This window comes from Kogia breviceps, chromosome 6 (assembly GCF_026419965.1).
Source record: "Kogia breviceps isolate mKogBre1 chromosome 6, mKogBre1 haplotype 1, whole genome shotgun sequence".
Lineage (NCBI taxonomy): Eukaryota > Metazoa > Chordata > Mammalia > Artiodactyla > Physeteridae > Kogia > Kogia breviceps.
The window spans coordinates 60,485,991-60,512,337 of NC_081315.1; the positions used below are offsets into that span (position 1 = coordinate 60,485,991).

Below are 26,347 nucleotides of genomic sequence, written 5' to 3' on the forward strand. Positions count from 1 at the left end.
CCAGTAAAGATGTTAAAAATAAATAAATAGCTTAAAAAAAAGTGAATGAATAAATGCGCAAATATTTAGCCTAGCAAAATGTGTAGGTCACTTTTCTTAGTTCTGCTGTCTATGCCAGTAATTCCTTTCTTTTATCGTCTTACATCTGCTTATGTCATTTGACATGGTACTTGCAGTTGTCATGTTTTTCCACAGGGACTGAGAGTCTAAGGATTCTATAGAATTTGACCACTTTCTTTGTAATTTTTGACTCCACATTTTACAATGTTCCTAAGACTGTCCCCAGCAGGATTGAGTCCTGGTTGCCAACAATGACAAAAAACTAATTAGTATATATTTATGGATTTATTTTACCCTTCCTTGCTCATTTTCCCTATTCCTTCAGTTTTGCTTCCTGGATCAGTCCAAAGTAAACTATCTGAATGTAAGTTCTGGTCTTCGGATCTGTTTTGGGTCAACCCAAAATTCATGGATGAATTACTGGCACAATTCTTCTGAAAAGCTGCCAAACCCTGAGTATGGAATGAATTATTTAATTCTTTGGCAAACTGATGAAAACCTAGCTTACTTCAATTTTGTAATATTGATTTTAGACAAAATTGAAAATAGCTTGTTATACAAACTGTGGTTCTTAAAATGTTTTATCTGTATTGGATTCTTTATGTGACTCTTTGTAACAACCATGTTTAAATTCTTTGTAATATTTGTTCCAAATCTTCTCTAGCCTTAAAATATTGTAAATATAGCCAATATTTTATAATAACTATAAATGTAATATAACCTTTAAAAACTTTGAATCACTATATTGTACACCTGTATCCTATATAATATTGCACATCAACTATACTCCAATAAAAAAAGAAAAAAATGTTAAGTACTCAATAAAAAATGAGACTAAAAATGATTAGATTTAGGACAAAATTCTCTTCAGTGTGAATATGCTATATTGTTGTTTGCATTATTTCTCTTATTATTTCTGGGTCATAGACAATATCTTGAACAAATTATATAGATATAGCCTTTCACAAAAGCCAGGCTAAAAGAACATTGAAAGGAATAGAATTGACAGTAATAGATAACAGATATAGCACATATTGAATTACTTATATATATGTAGTGCTGCTTTAATGCTTTAAGGTATAATGTCTATTACATATTTTTTATTTCTTAAACTTACGACTGATTTTCATGCCACCATTATGGTTTTTACTTTGACTTTGCTGAAGAGACAGGTTTTGATTTCTTGTGTCATCTGCCTAAATCTGTAATATAATAGTAGTGCTTCCCTGGGATTTCAGCTTATCTCCACTCAGGGTCTTATGGTTTAATTATAACTACTGATTTTTTTGGATGCGGTTTTGCTCATTATATTTTCTTTTTTATTTAGTTGGATAACATTGTCATTGGTTTGTTCACTCCTCAGTTTTTCCAATTATTTTTATGCACTTTGGGTTTAATCAATTAGTTTTCCAAGCTGTAAATTATCCATTTTGAGATTCTAATTTGTATTTAATGTATGTCTTAACACCATGATTTGTTTCATGTTTGTAATTAATTTTGAGCTTTGAAAATAAAATTGCATGACAAATCATTATGGGCAATGCCACTGCCATAGACAGCAAAGATGAAATTTGTCATATAAGCAAAATTTCTTTCTATTTTGATGTTTTTTAGGCAAGTTTTAGCAGTTAAAAAAGAGTGAGATTGTCATGTCAGTCCAGATAAATAGCAAGTACACTTTTATATTAAAGCAGCGCTCTTAATTTCTAAGTAATTATAATATGTGCTAAATCAGTTACCTATTACTGTATAACAAACCACTCCAAAACTTAGATGCTTAAGACAATAACAATTTATTATTTTTCACAAGTCTGTGCATCACATGGGCTGTTGTGTTGATCTGGGCCAGGCCTGTTCATCTCCCATGCATCTATGTTACAAGGATATGTCAGTAGGTGGATCGACTTCTGAAAATTGGCTGATTGTTGGGTGAGGCAAATGACACTACTGTGCTGATCTCTTAACATTCAGCAGCCTAGTCAGGGCTTGCTTATATGGCAGTTGCAGGACTTGAAGGGCAAGAGTGAAATAATGGAAAATCCCTTGAAACCTAGTCTTAGAACTGGCCCTTAATTTCCTCCACGTTCTATTGGCCAAAACAAGTTACAAGGACAGCTCAGACATAAGGGATGGAGAAATAGAGTCCTCTCTATGGAAGGAGTGGCAAAGTTCTTTTGTAAGGGACTCAGTTCAGTGAGGGGAAGAATTGTGACCATTTGTTCAATCTGCTCTTTTCAATTAAGTCTGATCTGCCAAACAATCTTTCAGTTTTCAAGCTTTTCATGAATATTCTTTTCCTACCTCTTCTCTCCATCTCATTCATAAAGTGTATCTCTGAAAATAGATATTTTGTGCCTGCAGATATATCATTTATTATTTTTAATATTTCAGAGATCTCGATGTTATTAACTTGCTTATATTTTCCTTGTGAATATTATGGCAGTCATAAGAGTACATAATAAGAAAGTTTAAATAAATAAGTTTTGTGACCTTTTTGAGGTAATAAACACATGTTACTATATAATGTGGAAGTAAAATTTGTCATATAAACCTGAAACTAGTTTTAAACCTGTTCATTCTCAATTTCGGTTTCATTGATTCAAATGCCACTCTATCACTTATTTCCTGCATGATTTTGGGCAAGTTTCTTATCCTTTTTATATCTGAATTTACTCATCTTTAAAATGGACAATAATAGTATTTGCCTTATGCTTTTGTTTTAGGGATTAAATTAGGTAAGTTATGTAAAACACTTAGAACAGTGCCTGACATACAGAAATACTCAATATATGAAAGATATTATTTGGATTATTAACCAAAGGACTATTGTTGCCTATCATCTTATCATCCCTTATCCTATATTTTGTGATTTCCGTAGAAGAATGTAACTCATTGGGTGAAGAAATGTTTTGGAATTCAGAAAACATTACTGACTGGGAAAATAGACTTCATAAAATGTTCAATTTGTATTTCAGAATTTAATTGGAAACAATTAAATTAAATTTTGTGTAACAGATACCTGACCATTTCCTGTTGTGTCAGTCTTTGTGATAGATGCTGCTGATGTAAGGAGAAGTAAGACATGGTCCCTGCTCTAAAGGAGCAGAAAAGATTCCCCAGACTCATCTTTTCCCAGGGTACCAGATTGAGCACAGTATTTCTTTTTAGAGTGGTTCCTGGGCATATTTTATGGCCATATATGAACAACACTATTTTAAATTACTTTTTTCCTGTTGCCAATAGGGGCCAAAGATGATGTTCTAAAATCTTGGATAGGTTGTATCCTGGGAGCTGGAGGTGGGCTGTGTGTTTAAACAGATTGCAAGTAACTTTGTGGATCCTCTGAGGAATGCTTTCCTAAATATCTGTGGTACATGACAATGAAGAGAGGGGATTTACAAGTGAGAAAGAATACCAGCCAGTTAGCCAGAAGGACAGTGGGAGAGAAAGAGAGTGAAAGTAAACATTTGAATTTAAGTTAGGAAGGGAGTAGAAGGAGGGATGGTTGATGATGGAAATGTGTTCTGTCTTCTAGAATATAGTGCGCTGACTTTTGTATGTGTATGTCAACTTCAGAAAAAACTACAGAACATTTCCAAGAAAATCTAGGAAAGCAAAGTCTAGGGCTAACTAAAGTGAGTTATTCTAAACCACTGAATAATAAGAGCATTTTTGAGGCTTCTTGAACTTTCTAAAACATTGAGCCTTCCAAGTGTTCATTTAGTAATTGTTATTGATCATAATGACAATATGTTATTAATATAATTAATGAAATAACACGTTAAATTTTTATAGCAGTCCCTAGGTCACAAACCACATGCCCAATATATCAGTTTGATGCCAACCCCAGGCTGTTTCCCATTAAAGATCAAATGAAAAAGTCCCCAAAGGAAAAGAGCCTGTATGCTTTTGTTGGGAGGAGTGGCTCCTGCCACCAATTCTAAGAGTAAAAGAAGCCCAGGGTTTAGAAACATAACACAAATATTATGTTCGATGATAGATAACCATTTCCCAAATACGCGATCTTATTACTTTTCAACAAATCCAATCACATGTGAAACAAAATCTAAAGAATTATACCTATATGTGAAAGGATTGACATGCATATGTGTTTCCTCTTATTTTTCACTCTATTCTTTATTAATAAATTTGAAACAAAAATTGCATCATAAGAAAATAATAGTTACCTTATTTAGACACTTGTAAAATGGTTCACTTGTTAAGTCAGAGCTTTATCTAAACACCTTTAAACGGATACTTATATGAGATTTTTAATGTGAAAATTTGATAGCATATTGTATATTTGACAGGGTGGTAGCATATTTGGGGACTTTGGAAGGTGATTTTTACTAAGATCTATACTATTATGTTAATGTTCCCTAAGATTCCGTTAGGAAAAAATTTTAAAAATAGATAAGAAATAGAAGGATGGTAGGGGGGAAGTAAGGAGAGACTGAGAGAGAGAGGGGGGGGCTAGCTATCTAATTTTAGCTCGTAGATATACAATTTATAGTTTTATTTTGAGAAAATGCCATCTTTAGTACTCAATTTTTCTTTCCACAACAACCAAAGATAGTGTTCACTTTGCTATAATTCTCTTCACTTGCCTTATCTATGTTATCTTTCTCTACTACACATTTATGTTAGGCAGCTTAGACTTACTACAAAATAGAAATACATTTCTTAGCAGCTGTTACCATAATTCTAAAAATACACTTTTTTTTCTTACAGAATTTCAAACCTTCTGGGCTTCTTCCCAGTGCTAAATCCTGTTGACTGTATTTACTAGGATGAGGAAAGAAGTGTTAAATTTTAAGATAATTTCTTTTCTGAACACCTAGAAAGGTAATCATTCTGGCATTTTACAAAGCATATCAATTAGCTTCCTTAATGCTCTCTCCCAAATGTTTGCTCTCCAGTTTTATCTTAGCCTTTCGCCTTCTTGCATATTCATTGTTTAGTTGTGGGAATCATGAACTCACTGGAAAGAATATATTCAGAACTAAAAAGCTGGGTATGTCTTTGCACAGGGCAAATTTGAACAGCAGTTTCACTTATGCTTGGGGTATGCTAAGCTGAACTTCCGATCATGCCTCTGAGAGAGTAATTTCTGCCCAGAAAAGGCTTAGCCTTTCCTGGAGTTTAATGTTATACCACCAAATCTAGCATATTGTTTTGCTTTTCCAGAATAACAAGTGTATTACTAATTACCTGACAATTACGTAATGAAAAGTCCTAGGAAATGGCATCCTTCTGTAGACTTTGTTGACAGTCAACCATTGCACAATGGCAGGATTGTGGAGAAGTGAAAGAAGACACTCACCTCCACCTCATCCCAACAAAACACTTCCCCCAACACACACATGCAAGCACACACACCATTCTAGCTACACCCGTGGCGTGCACCCTTATTCGAGTTCTGTTCTTACAGGACACAAATAATTGGACTTAAGGTACTTGGCAATTCAACTCCTCCTTTCCAAAGAGCTTTCCTTTTCTCTCTTCACTCTCCATACGTTAATCTGAGCATTTTTGTTCTGCTAAAGGAAGATAAGGAAAAAAAAAAATGTTTCTCAGCTCTATTTAATCACTGGCAAGTCAGCATTGGAATTACTGCTTCATGAAGACTGCCAAAAACATGACCTAGTTATTGCTCCTTTTTGTGGCATCTTACCGTGTGGTTTGTGGCACTTTGGAACACAAATTCACAGTTACCAGAAGTTAGGTTTATCACTGTTGCAAAGCCACCGAGTTCTGATCCAGAATCTCACAAACTGGTGCGTGCCCACGCAGATCTAGCCTGTCCAGATAGACTGAACAGGAGGAAAAATGAAATGCCAAGAAGGAAGAAACTGGGTCCTAATTAATCAGAAACAAATAAGTCATTTTAATGGTGATGTCGAAGGAGATAGAAATGTATTCTTATGGGAACCCTATGTTTCACCAGGATGACACTGTGAAATTATTATACTGCCAGTTACCGTCACTGAGTTGTGGAATACTGAAAAACAAATGAGTCATTTGGAGTGTGTTCTTATTTTGTGTTTTGATATTTTAATGCACTTCGAGATGTAACACAGCTTCATGGCCTCTTTTATTTTTCTTTTTCCTTATACTCAGTTTCAAAGTGATCCCTGATTAGCAGATGGGTGGATATGGAAACATCCACTCTTATCAGCAGAAATCAATTATAAAAAGGTGACAAAATACACTCAACACACAAAAAGTTCAGGAGACTTTATAGTGGGGAAATCCAACTCATTGCCAAAAAATTTTTTTAAATAAAGAGATTTGACTGTCATTAGGATTATTTTGTTCAGTAAATATTTGTTAGGCATTTGCACTTTTCTACTTCTGTTGCTCATTTCATTTCTGCTGCCTGAAATATTCTCCACCCACTGCCTTCCCCTAAGACCAAACCCAAATGTCATCTATGTCCTAAAGCTTCCTTTAATTGCATTTCTCTCCTAACCCCTCAGTCCTTCTGTCTCCTTTCACCAAAATACTTTACTGTTTTATTTATGCATCCGTCTTAAAAACACAGCCCATGCTACCATTTTGAAATCTTCTCCATCATTGAGAGTTAGACTCCTCTTATTCATGTGTGTGTGTGTGTGTGTGTGTGTGTGTGTGTGTGTGTGTATGTGTGTGTGTGTTTATTTACAGTGTATTGAATCTAGTACTGGCTTAAGAAAATATTATGTTAAATTTTAATCAGTGTTCCATTTCTAGTTTTTCAGCACCTTGTTGAACACTCTGGCATACTAAAAATGGATCACGTATTTTCCTTGCAGTTTCAAATTTGCATTTTTAATGAGTCAGAGCTGATGGAATTGTGACAGGACATGAAATTATTTGGTGGGTTCAGAATGAAGCTATTAATAGCTTGTCATATAGTTCATTGTGAAGTGGCTGTAGTACCTTCACTTAGTAACAAAGAAGCTGGGAATTTTCAAACAAGATAGTATCAGATAATATGACTTCTGATGGACTAGAAATAATAACTTCTGGGAGCTTTGTTTTGCACAGAGATTTTATCACAAATGGTAGGAGAGGGTCAACCTCTTTCTTCCCTCTTTTAGAACTTGAATTAGCTTTCAGAGTGTCCAAAAGAAAATATAACCATTTCAGAAAAGAAAAAGAAAGAAAAGGACCATGTTTGGAGAAAGGGATAATAGAAATTATCTGAAATTGGAGAATAAAAAAATACAGTATGAAAAGCTTAAAACTGGACAAGTTTGTTCAAAATGAAAAAAATGAATGATTGGATCTTCTTTAGGATTTGGTTAGTGGAGATATTTTTGTGACTTGCTTAAAATGGAGCTGTTACATAAGACATTAGTTGGCATTCAACTACCGAATAGAATCTAGGAATAATTTATATTCTGAAGTTTCCACAATATTTATGAATTATGACAACTTTATTGCCAAGCTCACAAATAAATGTTTGTTAAATAACAAGATAAATGTATTAAAATGAAAAGCATTTTAAAATAAATTCTTTATTATCTTAATACCTACACTGTATTATCACCTTATCATATTTATATTTATATATTCATTTCTGTGTTTTATAAATCTATTTCCCTATCTATCTATTATTTATCTCTCTATATAGCATACTCAATATACAAGGCTGATGCTATGTTATAATACATTTTATATCATAAAAAGGTGCTCAATGAGTATTCAGTTAAATAAGTAAATATTGAAGAGGATTGAGCTTAGACAGACCTAAATATAGTTTCACCTCAGAAGGTGAGCTATGTGAAAAATAATGAATGAGATCGGAGGTGACAGTTTCAATTTTCCTAATAAATAAGTACTTGTGCAATAACAATTTTTAAGGGATATTAAAGATAAGTGCTTTACGTTTTATTTTTTACTAATGTGAGGGAATTAAAATCTCAAAAGAAAACTACATGGATGAAATTACCAACTCTCCATGTCTGTTTCCTGAATTTCTAATCCAGTCATTCAACGATTTAAAGTGAAACACAAGACCAATCTCTAGTTTAGGTTGTATCCTGAATAGACTTCATCAATTGTCTAGCAGACACACAACTTTTGCTCTGCTGTAGTGGTATATTTTCCTTACATTCATTCAAAAGGAATCTTGTGATCTCACTCCAACTAGGAGACATCTGTTATTGCAGTCACAAGCTGAGAACTACAATTTAATAATCAACTGGCAAAGGAAAATAATTTTTTAAAATCTCCAAGTAAATGATTTAACAAAGAAAAAGAAGCCAAAAAATAACAAAATAAATCCCAGAATAACTTTTAGTTAAAAATTAAAATGAACAAGTCTCAAGTAGTATATTTAAACTTGGATTAGTATTTAGAAGACCTTACTTCCTTCTTGCTCTTGGGCATGTCATGGGCTTTGGTATGACAATCCTGTCCTGTTTTCAAATGCAGGTACATAGCAACATACTGGTGACATTATATTGGCATAACAATTTGCCTAATATCGTCCTTATAATAGTATACTTTTTATATAACATGTTGGGTTTAGGATACCAACAGGACATGTGACAATAGAAGCACAAAGAAAATTTGTACCACAGTTTTGTGCTGAGTTTTATGCAGTTTGTTCCCAGAAGCTATGAGACCAGTAAGAAATTCTGATGGTAAATTAGTAAAAATATAATGAATATTCTTAATATATAAAACCTTTAACATGCCCACAACTGGACCCCAGAGAGGTGATAGGGCTCACAGTTCTTGCTTCTCTGTATCAATGCACTCCACATATCCCCCGTAATTTTAGAACAAATCACACAGATTAAAAGAGTGGTATTGGGCTTCCCTGGTGGCGCAGTGGTTGGGGGTCCGCCTGCCGGTGCAGGGCACACGGGTTCGTGCCCCGGTCCGGGAAGATCCCACATGCCGCGGATCGGCTGGGCCCGTGAGCCATGGCCGCTGAGCCTGCGCGTCCGGAGCCTGTGCTCCGCAGCGGGAGAGGCCACAACAGTGAGAGAGAGTGGCATTGCACATACGACTCAGGCAGATTATTGTGAAACACCAGACCCACTAGAGCCACATGAAGGGGGAAATCCAGAATTTGAATTAAACCATGTTGGAATTTTATAGGTATTGATTATCAGATGAAGAGTTATTATTCAAACTGCTGCTGTGGGTTCAGAAATAGGAGGTTCCATAGACTCTGACTTTTATGGACCTTAAAGTAATTCTAAAATCACCTACAGAAAAAGGACTAAGCATACCTGAACAAAAACTGTCATGAAGATTTTGATTAGAGAAGAGTGTTAGTCTTTAGCCACAGATTGCTGACCTTCAAAGGAAACTAAAATTGGGAGCACTTTGTTTTGCTAGGTTCCCTGGGCCTGACATTAACAGTTTTGTTTTGGGGAGGTGGCCTGTCATGATTTGAGATATTCTTCCTTCCTTTTTCTGTATTGTGTGTGTGTGTGTGTGTGTGTGTGTGTGTGTGTGTGTGTGTAACACTGGTGAGTGCCCAGTGAGACTATATAAATATATATATGTATATATACACATATATACACACATTTCATCATTCTCTACACTATTCAACTGTGTTTTGAATGCTTTCTTATCAAAGTCAGCATTCTTTGAGGCCCCATTATAAAGTACTCCCCTGCCCTCAAACATCTTAAAATCTATTTGGGCAGGAATTTTCTTCATTGATCACTAATAGAGGTCAATAGAGCACCTCTGTTATACAGGATTCTCTAGGGAAGGAAAGCACATAGGCCCCAATCTTCAGCAGCTCATGTACTGTTCTTACTTTTTGAAACAATTTCACAGATTTCATTTTTTGATTTGCTTCAGAATTCCTCTGATATAAGTAGGATAAATATCTTAAGAGAGAAATTGATACCCAGAAAAGTTAAAACATCAAGGTTTACAACTAATTAGCAGAAAATAAAGTATTAAAAACCGAAAGGAGATTGCCTCACTGAGCTAGAATTTTTTCCACTGTTTTATCTTGTCTCTCATCAGTGATGAAATTTCTCTGGGTAGAGAACAAAGTGTAAAAAAATTTTTTTTGAATATACATATATCAAAATGTATAAAAGCCTTGTGTGTGGAAAGCTTAAGAACAAGCAGATAGAAGTAGCTCTGTCTGCATACCCAGTAACCAATTGGTCTAGGTAGTTGTACCAAAATTATTTTTTGTGTAGACAAATAAGTGTGTCCCATTTTTATGGTAGAGTCATAACAGAGATCTGAAAGTATTAATCATTGAAATGATGTAATAAAATGCCACGATTGATTTAATCAATTCTTTCATTTTTCAGAATTGTTCAGGAGTTCCCAAATTAGAGTTTGGCCAAATTTCCCAGTGGGTCTAACAAGCATGTACTTAAGACATCTACAAAGCAGAGGGACCAAAAAAAACAAAAACAAAAATAATGTTTTTTTAAGAATGTAATATTTCAAAAAGAAAGGAAAAATTCGAAGCTTATGGGGAGAAACAGAGTGCTGAGGAACTTCTTCATCCTCATTTTATCATTTAGTATTAATTTTTAACTATTTTGTGTTAGGTAGTTCTCCTTCTTCGTCTCTTCCATCCTTATGCTTTTCTAAAAGAACTCTGGTAAGACCAATCTCTTTTTCAGTCCCAACTTCATCAACTACTAGTTCTGTGACTTTGGGAAGCCTACCTAATGCCCTTCAGTCAGATTCCTCATCTGTAAAATGGGAAATAACTTAAAGGGTCATATTAAGAATTAAATAAACTGATGTACATAAAGCAGTTCATTCTTGGCACATAGTAAGTGCTCAGTGCAGATTACCTACTAAGTTTATCACTACGAAGGCCTTCCGAATTCTATCCCCACACCCTGTATGCCCAGAAGACAGAGCCTTCTGTTATTTGAAAATTTATTAATCTTTAAAATAAATCCCCTCCTGAGTTGGAGCAAAAAATCAGAAATAAATCACCTTCTTTCAGCAATTGTTTCTTAATTGGAATTATGCTACCTTATCACTTGCTTATTTACATGTAAATGCTTACTAGTGTTCATATCCCGCCATCATTTTCCCATATGCAGTTCTTGTTTATCCACGAAGTTGGGGACGTAAATCATTATTAAAGAATATGAAACCTAGAAATTACGCTTAATCCTTCCTTTAGTTAACAGTTTTAATCTCATTCTCCCAATTATATCTTCTGGAGGATATAGCTGTTATGGTTTCTGCCCTCACTGAGTATGTTGGAGCTAATTAATAATCCATACATCAACATTTACCTCAGTCACAAACAGCATAGTTTGCAGGTTTCCAAAAGGTAATGTTAAAAAACATTACTACTGGAATAATTATACTTTGGGGTTCAGTTTTCTAATTATGTTTGCAAGTTGTATTTCCAAAATGTAGGAAAGTCAACATGGTTTCAAAGCTTCCCCCCCCCCTTTTTTTTTTTTCCTTCAGAAATCTTTTCTGGCAGTTTCAAGTTCAGAATGCTTTTGTGCATTCCAAGCAGTCTTGCCCAGATTCTGCCACCTGTTCCATCATTCTGGGTATATTTAGGGTATAGTTCTTTTCCATATGGGCAGTGTAATTCCATTAAGTAGCAATCCAGCACAGTTACTTTTTTTTTTCAACGTTAAACCTCGAGAGTTAATCGTCCATCTGTGTGTAATCATCAATTCCATTAAGCCTTATGGCCTTGTCAGATTATCAAACATTTTAAACAGTACTCCTTTCTTCACAGGAAACACATTGGATAATTGAGGGCATGATGGAATCTAAGTTTTTGAGTCTGACTCCAAGGACCCACAGTAGTTTATATTAATCCTGGGTCAGACTTTGTCTCCACTAGATGACTGAGCATTGAATATGACAGCAAGAGACTCAAGCGACACATATCAATCTAGTTCAGTCAGATTTCTGAGCAAACAAGGTACAATGTTCAGCTGGCGAGGATGAACCAAATGTTTCACTGGTTTTGTTTTTTACCCGCAAAGCTTATTTTCAAATTTCTCGTCACGGTGACTGAATCACAATGGGTATAGATGAGAACCATCCTCAGGCATAGGTGGTGTGTGAAAGAAACTTTGAGCTTTCTCTTGCTTGTTTTTATAGCTTTCTGTTGCCTTTTGTTCTGTCAGAGACTAGATTTTCAAAATCCGGACTTTCACTGGGGAACTTTATAGAAGGAAATAGTGTGGGCAGATTTCTCAACAAACAGAATTTGAAGTTTGATTTTTTTAATGGAGTGAAAATACTAATAACTGTCCACAAAATATTACCTCTTTCAGTATTTTTGTCCGTATTTTGTTAATCAAGCGTGGATGACAGTGAGTCAAAGGAACAGAGGTAAAGAAAATTAAAATCAAGAATTCTGCACTCTAGAGCACAAAGTACAACAGGGCTGGTTGACCGGGATCTCAGGAGGGTTATTTTCTCATTCCCTTGCCATGGAACCCTCCTAACATATTAATTAAAGAAATTGAATACAACACTTACAATCAGCATATCAAAAATCTTCCATTAAAATAATACAATTAAAACACTACATCTAGGCCACTGGAGACATAATTTGTTGTACAGTTGACAGACTGTAAGTTTTTTTTTTAAATCAAGAAATAGAAAATTTTGTTGTCTTCTACAGTCTAAATCATAGGACTAATTCTGTGTTCTGTTTCATTTATTTTATTTCTATGTGAAAATTGAAATGTTTACGGTTTTGGTCTATCCAAATCCAAATAATCTAATTTATATTAGATTGAATATTGTATTTCCAAAAACAACACAAAGACTTTCTCATAGATCTGGAGGGTGTCTGGACCCAGGCGAAGCAGGCTTTGTATGGTCTGCTGGCTGGAGAACTAGGCACACAGAGGGAGAATCTTGGCCTTTGTGGAACAGCAGGTCTGGACAGCCTAGTCCACTGCACAGCCAACTTTAGAAGCCCTGCCGGAGCAAATCTGGCCCAGAAGGCTGCACATATTTTTGCCTGGATAGACCCCTTCATGTTCAACAGGAACCTCTGCGGTGATGATGAGGTCCTCCATATTGCTCACACAAAGCTACAGCATGGGACAGGAAATCTGGCTCTTTAACCCTCTGGCTGCTGCACATGACTATTTGGCTAGCAAAGCAGAAAAGTGTCGACAGCCTAAGGTTTAAATGATTAGTAACAGGTTTTTGAGTGATTTTCCCAGAATGTGCTAGTATAAATAGAGGACTGTGAAAGTGTGGTTTGAAGGACTTTTTTCTTCCTTTTGGTATTATGATTTGTTTGTTTCCATTTCTTTTCATGACACATTCCCTTTTATGACTGTATACCCCCAAGCCTAATACCCAAATGCAGATGGAAGGGAAGGTGCCCACCTCCAAGTGCTTCCTAGTCAGAGTCAGAAAAGACGCTTAGAACATTGTTATTTCAAGCAAGATTTGAGGCTCTTTCTTTTTTTAATGAATGATAGACCACTTATTAAAAACTGAACACTTAAGAAGCAGTGTTGCGCTTTCCCTTATGTATTTTCTTTTCCATATTTGTTGTCATTTTCTTTAGAAAAAGATGAAACTGACAGGTAAATACATGTCCAAGTGGCTCATTAGATGTAACTTGCACATTGTAATAAAAGGGTGAAAAAAATGACATCTAATCAGTAGAACTGTCACCAACTAATGCAAAGCTTTGAGCTTAGTATTGAAATAAATCAAATTAACTCAAGCTAACACAGATACCTTAAAATGGATCATGACAACCTTCTGCTGGAAATACAGTTCTGTTCAGTAATAAAACGGTTTTTCAAATAAACTATTGTTTTAAATATGTATGAATGAGTCAGCCATTAGCTCCGACTTGTGTTATGTTATGGATGGAAGAGAGAAAATATGCCTTGCCATGGCTTAGTATGTATGGTGAGAAACAAGCTATTCTACTTTTTAGCATGAAGGAAAAATGAAGTGTCAAAATATGGGAACCTCTAGGACTTAAATAAGTGAATGAAAGAGACCAACATGCCTCTAATTCATATTTATCAACTGTTCTTATCTACCTGGCATTTTATGTGTGTTCAACCTCCATAAGTCTCCTACTACAGTAAAAAAGTACTGTATTTAAACAATACGGAACAGGAGAAAATAGTGTTTTCTCTTAGCATATGCAGAGGTGCCATCTCTCCCGACTTAAAATGAAACCCTCTTTCTAGCCCATGTTCCCATGTAGATGGTTCAGTTTCTCACTTCCCTTTACAGACAATCTTTTTGGAAGATAAATCCAGTTCACTGACTTCACTTTCACATGTCTATTCAATCTGTCTTGCACTTACCACTCTACTGAGACAATTCAGACAAAGTCCTCTAAAACCTTTAGATTGCTAAATCCTACACACATGTTAACCTGTCTTGTCCTATTTAATGTGACCTTACCTCTCCCTGTTGCATTATTCTTGACACTTGCTTTACTTCCTTAGCTTCTGTTATACTACTCTCTTCTTGGCCTCTTAATTGATCTTTCCCAGGTTTCTGTATGGGATCCTTCCCCTCCATCTACCTTTTAATTTTCGTGTTCCTCCTGATTATACTACCTTGATCTTTTTCTCTTCTCACTTGCTGTGCTCTGATCTGAGCTATGGCACTCATTCCCAGTGTGAATTATGACTCTCTTGGTGAAAACCCCTGAATTAGTTAAGACTCTTTTGGATACAAATCACAGAAATAAAACATAAACAAGCATAAGGCATAAAACTCCAAATTTATTGGCTGACATGACTAAAACATTCAAGGGAAGGTTACCTAAAGGCTTGGCTGGATCCAGTGGTTCAAAAATATAAGCAGACCTCTGTGTTTCTTAATCTGCTAGCTTTTTTCCCTCTGTATTGGCTTTGTTTGCAGACTTTACCTGTATGAGGAGAAAGCTGGCTATGTAATTACTCTGGACTTGCTTTTTCTTACAGCTAACGATCCTGCTGAAAAGAACACTAGTCCCTCTCCCCCAGCATCCTTACCAGTACTTGGTTTTGTTTTCTGGTTGGCTTGGCTTGGGTCATGCACACTCAACCCTGAGAGGGGAGGCAAATGCCCTTGACTGATAGTCAAACCAGAATCAGTAACGTAGGAAAGGGATATGTTCACAAAAGGAAGTGAAGAACAGATTTAAAGCAAACAGACAAACAAACAAACAGAAAACCTCTATTTGAACTCCCAAATCTATATCTTACTTCTGTATCACTATTCTAAGATCCAGACAAATATATTTGTCTTCATGAATATAGGTATTTCAAAATCACATGCCCCAAACTTAAATCAGGATTCCTTATACTCCTACCCCAAAATGTGTTTCTTCTTTTTGTTTTCAGTAGTGCCACCACTACCTAAAAAATCATCCAAAGTGGAGACATAGAAAATTTGAAACTTCTGCTTTTCAGTTCTATCTTGTAAAAACCCATGAAATATATTTATATTTGTTTTTTCTTCTCCAGATATATTGCTATTACATCATTTCAGAAATATATTATTTTTATTTATTTTATTTTATTTTTCTTGGCTGTTTTGGGTCTTCATTGCTATGCACGAGCTTTCTCTAGTTGTGGTGAGCAGGGACTACTCTTTGTTATGGTACGCAGGCTTCTCATTGCCATGGCTTCTCTTGTTGTGGAGCATGGGCTTTAGAGCGTGTGAGCTTCAATAGTTGTGGCACATGGGCTCAGTAGTTGTAGCTCGCAGGATCTAGAGTGCAGGCTCAGTAGTTGTGGCACAGGGGCTTAGTTGCTCCATGGCATGTAGGATCTTCCCGGACCAGGGATCAAACCCGTGTCCCCTGCATTGGCAGCTGGATTCTTAACCACTGTGCTATCAAGGAAGTCCCAGAAATATATTATTTTTAAACTAAAGTACCTCCTAACTGGGCTTACCTCCCTCTAATCTATTTTCCATATTGCTACCTCATTATCTTTCTAATACATAAATATGGTAAATATAGTTATTTTACTCATCTGCTTTAAGACAACTCATCCACCGGATGAATTTTTCTCCAAACTTGTTCTCTCTCACTTCACACTCAAATCTAAAACGTAAGCCAAACTACACTAGAGTTTTCCAAATGTGTCATTCTATTTTTGCTTGATATCTTTAAACACAGAATTCCTTTGTCCTAGAATAACCTTCCTTTCCCATCTTTTTAAATTTATCTCACTAGAGCTATTTTAAATACCTCCAGGCTTAGTTGAAAATTTCCCCTTTTCAACCATGAACCTTGTATGTGATTCTATTACTGTGCTTATTGAAATGCATTTTTTTTTTTTACGTTACTGGTCTCTCTCTCACGTCTGAACTCCTGAGGGAGGAACATGCTTTATTAGACTTGTTGGACTTCTTATGGGTTTGTTGAATTATATCCAAGGATAATCACAATGTCTGGAATATTGTGTGAAAACAAATTTGCATTGAATGAGTTCATGCAGGCATAAGTGAATCAATGAATGTGATAGTATTCAATAATCTGAGATTATGAAAACAATGACTACTACCCAAAAGGTAAGGAGGAATTTCTTTTTTAGGCAAAATTTAAAGGAAAAACTGTAATTTCTCATATTAATAATTTTAACAATATTCATAGTAGAACGTATACAAATGTTTCAAGCACTTTCACATCAAAAGCACCATTTGTCTTTGCATTGGCAGCCAAAACAGATACCATTGCATTTGGTACTACAGTGCATATTTGATGGAGAAACTGAGGAGCAGTGTGATTGTGTGGCCACCTGTCCATCGCAGGTTCAAGGAGAGTGTTTATAGTAGAACTAGATCAAAGAAATCTCTGTTCCACTGGTCGTTTAAAAGCATAAATGAGAACTATTCTCCAGGATCAACAGAGAAGGCCAGAGCATCCTATTTTAATCAATTATAAAAGTTCTCCTTCTCCAATCAAAGAAAGGTATTAGTGAAATGAATGAGAGTAATTAAATCTAATTTAGTCATGCAAATGAGTTTAATTAAAAGAAATCTACCTTTTAATAACTTCAGGGGAAAATGCAGCTCCTTAAAGAGTTTAAAATTTAGTTAAGCTCACAAGACACAATAGCTGAACTGATGAGACCACACTGTTGTAATACGCTTGTGTAAATATTGACACATGTAGCATTTAGTTTGTCTCACAGTGATATTACTTGCTCTAGGCTTCTGATGAAATCTGGCATTTATAATTATTAAAAGATGCCTGTTAAAAATGCTCTTACCCATCATGTTAATTTTATGGATAAGATTGCTAATACATTGACCTCCAAAAAAAAAAAAAAAAAAAAAAAAAAAACCTCTTTCTTTCTAAACTAGAGTTTAAGAAAATAATATAAATCCAACATTTATTTAGCCTTCACTCAAAGTAGAAAATATTGAGCCAGGTGAAAAGCAGGGTAGCATGGGGCAAAGAGTAACAGGATGGTTCCTGTCCTGAGGATGCTTACAATCCAATATCTGTCATGTCTTCTGTCTGTAATAGTTACAGACAGAAGTTTTCAGAATGAAAATACAAAACCTGGATGCCAAAAGAGAGAATTAAACAAAATCCCATGGGAGAACATAAAATGGAACACTTACTTGGAATGACTGGGAGGAAGCAGGAAACTCTTCACTAACGAAGGGGAATTTGCGCTGGCCTTAGAGATAGATGAGATTTTAACAGTGGAAACTATGGTGAGGAGAAAGATGGAGTCATCAATCACGAACATTATGGAACAAGATCCAAAAGAAGACCAAGTCGATGCTTTGTTTAGAGTTTTATTAGCCTGATGGGCTTAAATCACAATCTACACAACAAAAATTTTAGAAAATGAGGTCCTACAGCTAGCCAGATGGCAGACTGGAGGGACTTTGAATGCCATACTTAGTGTCAGGATGTTTATCTGCAGACAATACAGAAGTGGCAGAGGTTTGTGAACAAAGGAGTGGCAAGTCTACATTTGTCATTTGTAATGAAAACTCTGATTAAGGGTGAAGAAGAATTTATAATCAAAAAAGCATAAAGAAAAAGAAACTGTAGGAGTTTGTTGAATAATCTGAATGAGAGGTAAGTAGGCTGTGGTTTAGGGCAGTGGAATACAAAAGAGGAAAAAGATCTCAAAGGCTTTACCAGCCTATGCATTTCAATTCGGCTGTCAGGGTGGACAATGATGCTCTCAACTAAATTAGCATGGATAGCAAGGGAGGGAAGAGATACTCAATGAAGTCCACCCACACCACTGTGTGTGAAATGCAGCTCCCAGCCTCTTGCAATCCCCTGCCTCTATTCTACTTTTTCTTTTTGCCATGCTTCTATCATTCTATATAATTTACTTATTTCTAAGACATACTGCTTTCTTCCTAAATATACATTCCACCAATGCAGAGATTTTCGCTCTGTTGTTCACTAATGAATCTTGAAAGTCTACCGTATGGTAAATGTATCGATATCTTAAATGTCTAATGCATAGTAGAATCTGCACATAGTATGATTGAAAAATATTTGCTAAATGAACAATGAAAAACTAAAATTTTGAAATCAAGTTGTGAAGTAAAAACCTAAAATTAAAAAAAACATAAGTTGCAAGACCTTGAGCCATCTACCCCTGTTTAACTTCTGATTTCTCATCTTTTACTATTCCTCCATGGTATTCCATACTTCAATTATACTGAACTCGCTTTAGCTCTCTGAATCTCTCAGTTGTAGAATTATATCCAGAGATAATCACAGTTATCCAGGCCTTTATACCTATTTTTCCCTTCCTTACGAATCTCCAACCTACTCTTCTTCCTCCATCCCCTCTGCCTAGCCAACTCCTCCCCATCCTGCAGAGATCAACACTTTCCTATACTTTTTTTTTTTTGCTCAGCTGTGTGTGTGGCCTGCGGGATCTTAGTTCCCCAACCAGGGATGGAACCCTCATCCCCTGCATTGGGAGTATGGAGTCCTAACCACTGGATAGCCAGGGATGTCCTAACACTTTCTCTAAAGAATCTCATGATTCACCAAATCTGGTGTGGTTACTTATGATTTGTCCTTCCACAACATCCCATACCTTCTGTCAGAGCAGTTTTCGCATTGTATTGATATTATCATTAGTTGCCTGGCACTTGTCTGCTTCCCCATCACACTGTATATTCCTGAAGGAGCCTGTCAAAACCTTTCACCAACATTTCCCATCACATAGCACAGGACCTGGCATATATGAGCACTTAAATACATTTGTGTTCAAAGAGTAAACACTGAGGTTCAGTCTTCAAATGTCAACTTCAAAGATTTTAACATAGAAAGAAAAGGAATTCATAAAACACTAATATAGAGGTATTCTTAATTAAAAGAGAACAAACTTGATTCTTATATGATTGTACTATTGTCTCATTTAAGCAAAATATGAGGCAACTCACAGTGACAAGGATGGAAGAGTTGGGGTTTGAGAGTAAACTGAAAGTAGATCATACTTGGAATAATTATCTAAGGAAACTAGGTAGAGAGATGAACTAACTAATTGAATCAATCAATCAATAAATTCCTGATCAGAATCAAAGGGCACAGGCAAGGGTAAAAGTTATTTTTTTGCAATGGAATTGCTCTCTGATTTATAAGATAAGCTAATTTAAAATTGAAAATATTACGAATAACTATTGATATTTTACAAGGCAGTAGTTAAAGTTAACAATTGATTTTATTCTTTTAAGGAAGAGACATAGAATGCTTTGTGATGCAGAGTCAGAAGGTCTGGGGTCTAGAGTGGGGATGTGGGGCTGTTTAGGGGGATACTCTGGTTACTGACTTTGATAGTAAGAGAGGATGCTTACTCAAAGCCACTGCTTATAGTTGTGCTGTTTACGCCTTGCACAAGTATTCCATGCAGGGAGCGAATGGGAGCTGCAACACAGCTCATACTCTGCTTGCCAAGCCAAGTGCTTGATATGGGCCTGCATCTGCTGGGAACAAGGGACATATTTTTCTTACTTTCACCATGGCTTTGACTGCCTGCCAAGGTGTGCAGCTACAGGGCTGTCTTCCGCTAGAAAGGAGGTCTTTTTCTTATTCTCCCAAAGGCACGATACGGACTAGCAGCAATAGCTCAATTGCCACCTTACATATATTGTTGGAAAGAGCTGGAAAATATTGATTACATGATTATATACAGATAACAATAGATAAAATTGTGAATAAGTAGATATTTCTATTTTTCTGTCTAAGTTTATGGCAAAGTTTTTACCCTTGTGTATGGCTATATCCTGTTAGCTCAGAATTCCTGTGGTTTTATCGGTGGGGAAAGAGGAATGAAACTGGATATGCTTCCATTCTAGATTTCTCAATGATTCTGAGTAAATTTGTATTAGTTTCAATGTCCTCATTTTCCTTAAGTGAGGATATTAATGAAGACTCCCATGAAAATTCAAGGAAAAATATTGAAAAGCACAAGGAAAGAAATTGGAATAACCGATTATCTCTTTATCTCATCTGGAATGAAGATTTTACCTTGTCTTTAATTGGGGTTTGTCATAAGAATACTAGAAGCTATTATTCAAAACATTTAAAGTACAATTTTTTTAGAATTTAAAATTATAACTTGGTTTTAATTATGAGACTCAGAGAAAAGAGTTTTTCAATTATGTGTTTATTTCTTCTAAAAGATTTAGTAAGCAGACAAAGTTAAATGTGTTATTATAGATTATATACCCAAATACATGATCACAGACTTGTGATGAATCAGGTTTTTTTGCACACATTTCAGGTTTGCACATTGCTTTATTTTTCATTCTGCACGTAAGTAGAAAATTAGAGATGAATTCTCTTAAGAAACTGTAGTTTAAAGAGACTCCCCAAATATTAATACTTCTAAGCTGAGAACCCTGTTTTTTTTAATCCTTATTACTTTGCATCATAAGATTTTTTTTCTTTTCTCTTTTTGACTTTTGAACCATTTCTTCCACTGGTGAAAATATTCCAAGTTCTTTTGCAATGTCATCATGCTCATTTGCTAATAACATTTTAATTTTCTATGATAAAGAATTATTGAAAAAAAATGACCTGTGTGTGTGTGTGTGTGTGTGTGTGTGTGTGTGTGTGTACAGAGTTGTAACCACCAACTGAGCAGAAGCTATGATGCTTGAGCATTCAACAGTGCAAGGTGATAGAGAGCAAGTCCATAAACCTAGAAAGTTCAATAGTTACCAATAAATTTGGTGGATTGTAGACATGATAAAGAAATTAGTTCAAACTGTTAGTATACTGTAGGAGAGAAACTCAAGGGAAGGGTTTTTTTGTTTTATTTTGTTTTGCTTTATTTTCAGAAAAAAAAGGAGAAGCATAGTGCCTGATTAGGAAGATGCACATTGGAAATTATTGAGTTATTGCTCTATTATGAAGTGGTTTCTGTCCCTCACTGGTACTGACTTGACAGAATTTAGCATTATAATGAAGACCATGATCTCTGGAGTCAACATACTTGGTTTGAATTCTGATCATGTAACCCTTGACAGGATATTTATATCCTTTAAGCTTTTATTTCATCTGAAAAAATAAAGGTGATGTGCTTGTACGTCTATTTTACAAGGTGGTTTTAATTATTTGTATCAGTCAGATGGGATCAGTAAAACAGAGGTCATCATACATATCCCAGATATAAAGGTTTTACTATCAAAGTAGACGCTTTCAAGGCTATTGGCCAACAAGCCCCCATTATAAGTCAAGGAAACTGCCTCTAAGGTCAGGGAAGTTATCATTGGGGATCTTAGACTAAAGTACCAAAATACATGGTTCTGAAGGAAGTTCTCAGGGAAATTGCTGCAATTCTTAAGACTCTTTGAGGATTTTTCATCAGTTTTCTCTATCTGCAGCAGCAATGCAGGTGACTTTCAAGGGCTCACCCAGACGACCCGTAAGTTTGGCTGAAACTGCCTCTGGTGAATAAGAAGTTCTTTACTTCAATCTTCCTAATTGCCTGCAGTTTTCTATTGTTTGCAAACTTGAACTAGAAATCTTGCAAAAAGAGGATTCTGGGAAACAAATTTCCCAGCTTCACTTCTGCAATACAGAGGAGACCTTGTGGCCTAGTGGTGTCAAGTATACATTAGACACATATTTAGAATAATACCTGGTGAAAATCAGGCACTTAGCAAATATGGCATAATACTATATTTTTCTAGCTGTGGATTGAATTTGTATAACAAATCTAAGTCTGCAGTAGCATTGAGCTATATATATATATATATTTGCTTTCCCTCAAATGTTATTTCTCTTTAGTATGTCTCTTATTCCCTCTTCCTTCTTTTTCCTAGTAAAATTTCACTTAAAAAATTATCATGAATGAACTAAGAGAAAGCAGGATTGTCTATAAACCCATCAATATGGCCAGGAAAAGTATATTGCTATAAGGTTAGATGATATGATACAACAATTCATATCCTTAGTCGTGGAAAACTATGATGGGTAAAGTCAGGGCCAACATGAACATTATTGCCTTTCCTACTGAAGCCCCAACAATCAGGACAAATGCCTCCTCTGATATTCCAGAAGCAGTAGTAGGAGTAAGCTGCTTGCCCAGCTTCCCACTGCACTTGGCCATAAAAAGATCACTTATGTTTCTAAATTTCAGACGGTTGAGGGGACAGAGGACAATTTCCTAGTGAAATTTCATTAAGAAAAACAATATATCATGAATGACCTAAGAGAAAACAGAATTATCTATAGCCCCACCAAGATGGCCAGAAAATAGTTAATGGATGGTATTACTGGTTTCTTTTCTCGAATGTACTGAAAATTTTATAATGAACCATTTCTTGCTTGACAAATCTATTAACTGCATTTTACTTGCCTTCTAGCTTAAGAATACTTAAAGGCGGCACATTACTTAATTGTTCTCTATGATAGTTGAGCTGGTAATATTGAAATTTTAGAGATTTTAATATATTTTTCCTTTGTGGTTTGAGAAATAGTCTTACCCATTCTAGAAAGGAACTTTATCCACTAGTAAAAAAGAAACAAATTGAAGCATCAGACTTCTTTGTGGATGAAAAATCAATGACATCATTCTAGGCGATTTAAATTTTCAATTGGCTTGCTGTTTTCTCATTTGTATTCCTGTAGTACCTCCGTGGCAAAGATTGCTAATAATAACCAGTATCCATTTCCTTTTCCTTCTTTTTTTCTGGGCATACAGCTAAATTACATTTTCTTCCCCCTTACAGTTAGTTTAGGTATATACAATACCATTTTACACAAAGAATATGGTATAACTGATAGGTATTATTTCTAGGTCTGTCCCATTAAAATTTCCCCTATTTAATCTATCATTTTCTTCTTCCACAGTGATTCTGGGGACCTGTTAAATTTGGAGGCACTGAGATAGAAAAATCTTGTGTGTCTGAATGACTGCTTGCAGATTCTACCACTGTTCCTCCCTCCCCACATCACCAATATCATTGGGATGTTAAATAAGTAAGCACTGAAATTTTATTGTATTGAACTACTGAGATATCAGACTCTGTTACTGCAGCCTAGCCTAACCTAACTAATAAAACCTGAGACAGTGATGAGCATGAAAGAGGTAACAGTTGCCAAATTAAATTGCAGAAAGAATTTTTACCACAAATATCCTTCAGGTTTGCAAATCTTGGATTTTACTCAGTTAGCTGGTTTCTGCACCCCAGTAGTGAGTCAGTGAAGCTTAGGTGCTCTGATTTGTTCAGCTGACCCCAGTCTGGATGCAGATGTGTTTTTAGGCATCTTCCACATGGAAGGAGATACTCATCAAGTTTAACTGAACAGTCTTGTGATTCACAGCTTGTCTTTTGAGAAGAGTGGAGGAAATTGTGTCATTTATCATAGGTAATTCCAATATGGCTCACACTATCAATCTCCCTGACAATCTCCTCAAATACTCAAAGTCCAATCTGTGGCTGGAAACTGTCCAGATGATAAGCATCAGGATGCTTTGGGCCAGGCCTGCTGCAACACCTGCTCTAAAGTCAGATGTATCATCTGCAGTGAATGTAACCCAGCTGATGAAAAGGAATCCAGCAGTGTAGCAATATTACTATATGCAAGTAAGAAGGGACTTGGTTCATTTCTTTATTTGAACCAAGCAATTATACAGTTATAGGAATAATTGTTCTCTTCCTTCGCAACATGTGTAGAAAAACCTGACCAACGTTTGGCAAATTAAAATGTTCACATTCTTGGTAGATAAGAAGTTTAGAGATGGAAAATAAATGCATTATGAATTGGCAGTCCCAGTTGGACACTAATTTATTAGAGAATTTAAAATATTTTTCCTTAATGCTCACTATGGGATAAATAAATAGAAGTAGATTTTTAGTTTTAAATGATTCAACAACCTTGTTTGTGCTATTTTTATCTTTGAAAACATTTCCTGTCCTCTGCCTCTGACTTTAATGTGCATTCTAAAAATACCCATTTTTCTCCTTGTATAACTTTGCCTTTCTCATGAGAGTGTTTGGTTAAGGAACCACCTTAATCTGAGCCAGTCATAGTATTCTAAATCCTTAGCCACAGTGATTGGTTGAGAACTGGCCACATGGCCCAAGCTGAGCCAATCAATGTCCTTTTCCATATTTTTCAAATTTGAATGAGTAGGAAAGATATTTTTCCTGGTCAGGATGCTGTAACAATTTAAGTCCAGGAGATGTCAGCTGTATTGTTTATGTCAGCTTGGGAAATCCAGGACAGAAAATAGAGATACTCCTGAAAGGAGAAATGAAGAGCCTTGTCAGCATTTAAATTCCTGGTTCTTGTATTATTTGAGGTTGGCTTACCTTCTGCCTTTCTTATAGTTTGGTTCTATGACAAATATTTGGTCATATGAACCAATAAAGTCCTTTCTGGCTCAAGTTTAAGATTAAGCATTTAGTCACTTGAAAGCATCAGTCTTATTAATACAACCATTGAGGAGTCCTTTTCTAATCAATTTGTTGTGGTATAACTTAAATTCAATAAGATGTACTTTAAGTGTATATATTAATGAGTTTAACTGGTTTATATACCCATGTAGCCCTCACCACAATTAAAATATAGAAAATATATGGTGTTGCAACATCATCAACATGGTTAAATCATTTGCTACCATCTTCCCCACAAAGAACATGTAGTTTGACTATCACCCACCTAGGAGAGGTCCTTTGTGGAAGTCTAAGAGTCCAGTGGAGATGTTACAACATACCATTAGAGCAAAAACATTCTGAGATTGAATGCATTGAAGAAGATAAGAAGAATAGTGTCACTTTACTCACATCACTCCTTCCCCAAAATGGCACAGCTTAGTGTCAAGAGAGACCTTCTTGGCCCATGATTTCTCTGACATGGAAAAGTGAGAATGCCTGGTTTCTTGGTGCAGGACTCTGCCAAAGAATCCCTTTTCTTTCTCACACATCCAGAGTATTGAGTTGTGAGCTGCATGACTGGAGAGCAGTGACTGGCTGGGAGAACAGCAGCCAGGGCTCTGAGTGAAACATATCAAGGGGAGGTGGATACTACTAAGTCCATCAAAGACCCCCATCAGGAAGCCTGCCCACAAGCCAGGGGATGCCTTGCCTGAAGATCCCCTCAACTGTCCCACAGGCAGCCCCAGTGCTTCCTGTGCTTCACCCACATATTCCCCTACCTCATGGCTGCTCTCTGTGCATGTCCCTAAGGGGTGGCAAGAGCAAGCCTTTGCAGATAGCTTGTGAGCATGCACAGAAAGCTGGCCTGACTCTGCAGAAAGTGCACAAACTGAGCATTCAGCACCACTCTAGGGAAAGCAAAAGGGAAGCTGTCAACACTTGGCCTGACTTTGCAGTCACAGAATCTTATGAAATCCCCCACATAAGGGAACAAGAAGTATAGAGCAGGTGTATCCATAGAAAAGATCTGAGAAAGCCTCAGAATCCTCAACAAGGCTGAAAGGAGGTATTTCTCTCCCAAAGCCAGTCAGTAAAGACTGGAGGAGTTGATGGCTTCTTCAGATGTAAAGACAGCAATGCAAGGCTTTGAGGAACTTGAAAAGTTAAGGAAACATGACACCATGAAAAGTTAAGGAAACATGACACATCTTTATTTTCCCAACAAAGATTTCAAAATAATTGTTTTACAGAGCCCAATGAGCTACACTAAATTACAGAAAGACAGTTCAACAAAATCAGGAATGTAATATGTGAACAAAATGAGAAGTTTAACAAAGAGATAGAAATAATAAAAAAGAACCAAACAGAAATTCCAGAGCTGAGGAATACAATAAATAAAATGAAAAATGCAGTAGAGAGCATCAATAGCAGACTGGATCAAATAGAAGAAAGAATTTGTGAAGTTGAAGACAGACCATTTGGAATTATCTAGTCT

The 26,347-nt window shown here is 35.9% G+C and overlaps 1 long non-coding RNA gene across 1 annotated transcript in view; it reads left to right on the top strand.

Moving 5' to 3' along the window:
* Window positions 1–23,553, top strand: part of LOC136794427 (uncharacterized) — a 152,927-nt gene extending 129,374 nt beyond the window's left edge. The window contains exon 3 of the long non-coding RNA XR_010841197.1: window positions 23,321–23,553. This is a non-coding gene — a long non-coding RNA (uncharacterized lncRNA). The remainder of the gene's footprint in view (window positions 1–23,320) is intronic.
* The last annotated feature ends 2,794 nt before the right edge of the window (window positions 23,554–26,347 follow it).